Source organism: Dipodomys ordii, unplaced genomic scaffold, assembly GCF_000151885.1.
Source record: "Dipodomys ordii isolate 6190 unplaced genomic scaffold, Dord_2.0 Scaffold10, whole genome shotgun sequence".
Lineage (NCBI taxonomy): Eukaryota > Metazoa > Chordata > Mammalia > Rodentia > Heteromyidae > Dipodomys > Dipodomys ordii.
The window spans coordinates 13,639,261-13,646,587 of NW_012267226.1; positions in this window are offsets into that span (position 1 = coordinate 13,639,261).

The window sequence follows — 7,327 nt, forward strand, 5'->3', positions numbered from 1 at the left end:
GGCCGTCGTCCGGGTCTGGGTGAGTGGCGACCCCCGGCGGCCTCGGAGGGGCGAGGGGGGCTAACGCATGCCCTTGGAGAGGAGCGAGGTGGCGGCGGGGACGCGGGGCGCCGCGGCGCTGCGTTCGCCGCGCTGTTGTGGGCGCAGCAGAAATGCCAAGGAGGGGGAAAGGCGGAACGCGAGGCGAATCCGATCGCTCCTGGTTGGGTGCGGACTCCCCGGGGTCACCAAGACCGTAATCCTCACCCCCAATCCTGACACCCCCCCCCACGCCGCACTCCCCAACCCCACAGCGCCCGCAGGTCGGAGCCTGTTTGTCTCCCGGCCTGGGTGCCGGTCGCCTAGCGACTGAACGCCGCGGGCGTGGGGAGGTAGAGGCGCGGGGGGGGGGGATCCCCAAGCAGAGGCCAAAAAAATGGGGAGCGGGGACAAAAGGGCGGCCTGGTTGGGGCGAGAGGATGGGTGGTCCCGGTGTGTGTGTGTGTGTGTGTGTGTGTGTGTGTGTGAACCTTGTGCCCTCCGGGACTGTGACCCCCACCCCCCATCCCGGATCGTGCGGAGCTGGGGTTGCAGCGGGGCTGGAGGAGGAGGAGCCGTCGGCGGGACCCGCGCTTTACGCCCCGCATCTGCTCCGAGGCGGGGATCGGGGACGGGGTGGTGGCGGGGAGGGGGGGGAGAGCAGGGATTCTGCCCCCGGGGAGCGTCGCGGGTCCTGGGCCAGGTGGAATCGGGCAGGAGCGGGGAGCGATCGCGGCAGCACGGTGCCCAGCGTGTGGAGCGCGCGCGCGCGCGGTGGAGGTGGAGGGCGGGCGGCGGGGAGGGGGGACAGAGGGCGTCCGTCCGTCGTTCTTTCCGAGCGTGGGCACCGGCCGGCCCTTCCCGTCTCTCACTCACGGCTGTTTCTCTCCAAGTGGCGAGTCCGGTAACACACCTTATGAATATTTCACCGACGACCTCACAGGCTGGCTCGCTTGGCGATCGAGTTTAATGAATCCTAGGTGTCCGCCTTCCTGCTCTTCCCCCCCCCCGGCCCCCCCTCGCGCCTCTCCCGGGGCTGGGGGGGGGCAGATTGGGACTCCCAACCCGGGCCTTGAGCCCTCCGAACACTATCTTGCTACACCCCCCCCCCAGCTTGCTGGCTTTATCTATGTATTCGTTTGAGATCGGTGCCGCGTAAACCGAGGCCGACATTCACCCCAGTTTTGGGCAGGCATCCAGGCATTGTTCTGCATCTCCGCAGTGTCCGCCGGTGGTGTCTGTCCGTCCGACACCCGTGCCGGCAATAAGGTGCAAAGCAGGTAGCGTGCTCCAGCTGGGACAGACGTCTTAATTCCCGATCCTCTTAAGACAACACGTTCTCAGTCGTTCTCTCCCTAGGGGCTTTCTCTGAGGTCACTGTCATGGACACTACAGCCAAGGCACGGTCTTCTTTTTTTCCTTCTCTCTTGGAAGGTATTTATTTTTTCCCTTCTTCCTTCATCTCTTCTTTCACAGGGAATTTAAAAAAAAAAAAAAGACGAATACCATCTCTATGCGATATCACTGTCAAGAAGGTAGAAAAGACAACCCAGGATTGCAGGTTGCAACTTTTAAGATCAGGATATCTGCCCCGGGGCATCTTTTTCTACACTTTGGATTGTAACTTCGTTTGCACCAGCAAAGGTGATGGGGCACACGGTAATTGTTTGCAGGAAAAAATAATCCATTCCTTTAGTGAGAGAGGTAGGCAATCTATAAGCAATTCCTTGCTTATTTCAAGCCTCCCAGTACAGGAGAGTGAAAGAAGCAAGTCCTCAGTTTCCTACCTGGGGAAAGCTTTTCTAGTCTGTTAAGGAAGGCCATGTGTTGCTATACCTGATTTTAGTAAAGGAAAATGAATCCCCAAATGGATGATTTGTTTACTTTCCTTATGGTGGCTTGCTGACCATAAAGACAGAAAAATTTCAAAACATAGCTTATTATCAACACACAGCTTATTATTAACACATAGAGCCAGGATAGGAAGGACTTTGTCATAAGATTTTTTTTTTCAGGGGCCAAAAATTACAGTATTATTGGTGTTCGGATTGTGACTAGCTAGTATGAGACAGGGACTAATACAAAATCAGCAAAGTAAGTGAAAATATTCTAGAAGGAGCAGTATTTCTTCAAGCCTGTTACTGAACTGCTTTAGAAATAACCCCAGCTGCATTAGCAAAGGTAAAAAAAAAATCTGGCTGATTGAGAAGTTTACAGATCTCAGATAGAAACTTCCAGAGGTCTCAGGGAATCATTTTCTAAATCCTCTTGAGAATTTTCAGAAAGCTACTTGTAGGGTCATTTGATTTAGCAAAAATTCAGACTGCTCAATTAAACATAAATTCAGGTAAATTGTGAATATTTGGGACATACTGATAAGAAAAAATAGTAGTTTAGCTGAAATTCAGTGTGCAACTCTAGTTGATGGAAATGTCTCTTTGTTCCTTTTTGGGTCACTTTTGGTTGAAAAAAAGAAAGTAGAGCAGAAATCATATGCTGACTGCAGTCAATCTGGGGCAGGTTCAGTTCTAGTTTCAATGATTGAAAGTGACCCATGCTTATAGTGAGTAGTTTCAAGCTCACATATATTTGCTGGATAATTCTGTTTGCTAGGCTGGGGTTGCTAGGTGGGATTGAGGAAGGATTTACATTGTAAGAAGTGGGAACTTGTTATGCTGGAAGTGTGAGGCATTTGCATTTGCATGGTGGAGTGATGTCTCATAGAAGAAGTAAGCATAGAATTCTGCTGGACAGCTCCAACCCCACCAGCTCCAGCCCAACTCCAGCAGTTGTGTGACTGGGCTGGCCTAGAACAAAAGGGTGAGAACTTATCCTGGGAAGGAAGGACCAGAGAAAGCACTGGCTTGTGGATAAATGGAAATGGAAGGATTTTACCTGATGGTGTCTGTTGAAAGACATAGTTGTCCACTGAGAATAAATGACAAGGGAAATCTAAATGAAAGATTTTGAATAGTTGCAGGTGGGGTGGGGAATAAAAGATGGAGCTCAATGGGTAAATACAGGGACTGACAAGTAGTTGGGGGAATATGTCACATTTCATTTGTGTGCATGTGTGTGCGTGTGCATGCACACCCACATGCGAGCATGTGCCCGCACTCATGCACACGCACGCACACACCTGCCAGTACTGGAATAGGAATTCAGGAACTGTGCACTGTTCCTTAGCTTTTTCACTCAAGGCTGGCACTCTACCATTTGAGCCACTGCTCTATGTCTGGCTTTTTGATAATTAATTGGAGATAAGAATCTCATGGACTTTCCTGCGTGGGCTGGCTTTGAATCACCATCCTCAGATCTCAGCCTTCTGAATGAGCTAGAATTACAAGTGTGAGCCACACATTTCATTTGATAAAGCAGTTGATCTGCCTTTGACTAAACCTGAGTGTTCTTTTAGCATTTCACTATGCCCTGATCTCTCTCAGGTGGAAAGTCATCCTCACACTATTGTAGTGTATTCTTGTAAAGCTGTGCTACTTGTACACAAAAAGCAGATGTTTCAATGTAGTATGTGAGATGAAGATCAATATTCAGTTGCTTCTGGCACCAAATTCCTGAAATAAGATAAGCATATGTTTTGGTTTTAGCAAATCTGCTGCTTCAAGTAGGAGAAGACAGGAAATTGCTCTCATTTTCTGATTCGGTCGGGCTATCTTTAAGGAAGCAGATTCTGATGATAGAAAGAATATATATTTTATAGAAATTGCATTAGTGAAACTTTCCATGTGTTCACATTGTACCAGAGAATATCTACTTATTGTTCCAAATGCAAATTAAATGTCAAACAATAACACACTAAATACATTTGTATCTTTGAAGACCCAGAAGGTAATTTCTTTCCCTGTTGATCATCATAAGTTTCTAAGGAAGTTGGAGATCAAACCAATGTAGAAAACAGTTACTCATGTCTTTGATGCTGCTAATTGGCAGAACTCCAAATGATGGAAGAACTCCAAATGCTAACAGGTTAAACTTGGGTCAACAAATCTAATTATCATAGAACCCATCCTTCAACAATATGTTTGGCAAAAATTTCACTTTATATTATCAAGTCTTAACAAATCATAAAAATTTACACTAACTTACACTAAAATGTAAAGTGGAGTTCATTAGAGTCTTTCTTAGCAAATGTTTATCCTTTAGAACAGATATTTATTCTGTCCCTCCTTGCAATATCAAATATGCTCTGCCCTATAATTCTGATAATATATTAGGAAAAGAAAGTGACCAAGGACGCATTGAAGTTGCTACAATTTCAAGGCAATTAGACCACAAGCTTTATTTCATGAAGGCCTCATGTAGACAGGTGTTACTAAAGAAAAGCTTATTGCAACAATCTGTAATAAGAGCTATGTAGACTCTTACCAGGGAGAGAGGGCCTGGACTCAAACACCCTAAGTCCTTAGTAAATACTCTGAATATAGACATTCCAAGGATAGTGTGTTCTTGCATTTTAGAAATATTTAACTTTCCAGCTTACTTATGCTGGAAGCATAAATAAGAAACTATTTTACATCTGTTTTGATGCCATGTGGAAGACCCATATGTTAAAAATACTACTACTAATAGTGTGCCAACTCCAACCTTTATATCTAAAAAAACAAAACCAAAAACACAAAACCTGAAGCATTGCTGCTATGATTCTAAGGGATGAAAATAGCTTTATTCTCAATGAAGTTAGACTACATCAAGTTTATGTGTTCTACATGATGTTTCAGGTGCTGTTGAAAGAATCCACAGGTTAAGTGTTTTTGTTTTTGTTTTGCACTATTGGTACCAAGCCCTATGACTGCCATGAATACCTAAGGAGAGTCTATAAAGCTCCTTAAACTATAACCTCAAGCAGGCTAATGACTGTAGACTCAAAGCTCTTCACATAGCTTTTAAATGTAGTCTCCATTTTAATTATTGGGATTAGGACTTGGTTAATTAAAATGCCTTGGTATAAGAGCTTATTTCAGCGATTGTAACTCCTTTGTATTTCCCCTCGTGTAAGTAGTTGGTGAAAAGCTGCCATATGTTTTGAAGGCTTAGTTCAAGATAAAACATTTATTTATTCTATAATTGGCTTTTTTGGGTTATCACTTAATGGATATTGTCAGTTAAATAACCCCTGTTTCCTAAATCTTTTTTTGGGGGAGGGGGGTCTGGTCGTGGGGCCTGAACTCTGGGCCTGGGTGCTGTCCCTCAGCTCTTCAACTCAAGGCTAGCACTCTACCACTTGAGCCACAGCGCCACTTCTGGCTTTTTTCTTTTTGCTTATGTGGTGCTGAGGAATCGAACGCAGGGCCTCATGCATGCAAGGCAAGCGCTCTACCACTGAGCCACCTTCCCAGCCCAATCTTTTTTTTTTTTTTTCCACTGGTTGGTATTATAAATAAGCAAAGTATAAACCAGTCTCTGGAATGAGTATAGTTCCTCCTTTTTTCTTTACAAGAACCATAGGAATATTCTAACCTTCAGAGTTTAAAGGCCAATTTTTTGTTTATTTGTTTGTTTTTTGTTTTTGTTTTTGTCGGTCGTGGGGCTTGAACTCTGGGCCTGGGCTATGTCCCTGAGCTCTTCAGCCCAAGGCTAGCGCTCTACCACTTAAGCCACAGCGCCACTTCCAGGCCACATTTTTTTTTATACAGTCTTTATTCCTGTTGCACACTTACATTTTAATTTCAGATTGTATTTGTTCTGAGAATCCATTTAAGTTAGCAAAATAATGTTTATGATTTTTTTAGTTGAGAGGTTTACTTATATATTTTCTTAAAATGGTAAACATTTATTAGTGCTGTTTTAATTGACATGCATGTTATGCATACCATTAGTCCTCATTTTAAAAGTCTTTATTACGGGTCAAGAGTGGGAGCACATACCTGTGGTTTCAACTACTTGGGAAGAAAAGGTCCAAGGCCAACCTAGGCAAAAGCACAAGATCCCATCTGGAAAGAAGGAAAAGAAAAGAGGATTAGGATGGTAGAGCCATGAGATCCAGAGTTCAAACCCCAAATTGCCAAGCAAAAAGTAAAAATGAGCCAGGCACCTGTGGCTCAGACCTATAGTTGTAGCTACTCAGGAGGCTGACATCTGAGGATCATGGTTCAAAGCAAGCCTAGACAGGAAAGTCTGTGAGACTCTTATCTCCAGTAAACTACTCAAAACAAAACAAAAAGCCAGAAGTGGCACTGTTGCTCAAGTGGTAGAATGCTAACCCTGAACACAAAGAGACTCAGGGACAGTGCCTAGGCCCTATGTTCAAGCTCCAGGACTGCCCCCCCCCCAAAAAATAGGTAAAAATGTCTTTATTAAGATACCTAACATATGGAGCTGGGAAGGTGGCTCAGGAGTAGAGTGCTTGCCTTGCATGCATGAGGCCCTGGGTTCGATTCCTCAGAACCACATAAGCAGAAAAAGCTGGAAGTGATGCTGTAGCTCAAGTGGTAGAGTGCTAGCCTTGAGATAAAGAACTTAGGGACAGTGCCCAGGCCCAGAGTTCAGTCCCCACAACCAACAACAAAAAAAAGATACCTAACATAGAATTTTGCCTTCATATTTTGTCCTGTATATAATATGTATGTTACCCAATGTATCAACCCAATAAATGAAAGTTAAGGCTTATAATACAGATAGATTGGGTTGTAATTTTTTGCTTCACCTAAGAATTGTGTGCTGTGCCAAATATGTCTCCCACTATTCCTTTAAATTGTAGATCACCTTGAATATTTAAAATAGATCCAGACATATAACATTTTAACATACACAATCCCTCTGGGATACAACTATCAATAAGTTTCTTAAATACTCTCCATGGGTGAGAAGCTGGGTTGTGATTGTGTAGCTGGATCAATCCACTGTATCAAAGAATGCTCAAAAATGGTGAAGCCAACATTTCTGTTGGCCATTGTTCAAGTTGCTTACTTGACACTTCTGCAATTTTATCAGTGATTCCACTATACACAGATACAGAACGATGAATAGCAAGCAATATAAAACTTTATATTCAGATGCAAACTTGATGTCCAGAGCAAGAATTGATACTGAGGTTTTATTTTGAAGAGGATAGGTGCAAGATTCATTTAGGCACTAAAAATCAGTTCCCTAAAACAGGATGTGAATATCCCAGTTTGCCAACAGTTGGGTTTTGAAAAAATCATTTTGATTCCCCTGAATGTTAGCTAACAATACAGAAGAAATTACTGCTATATGTAGGTTGCATTCACATGCCAAAGAAGATTGGGAGTAAAAATAATAGTACACCTTACATTAAATGATGAATGCCTTTACAGGTTAGGACTTTGGTTCA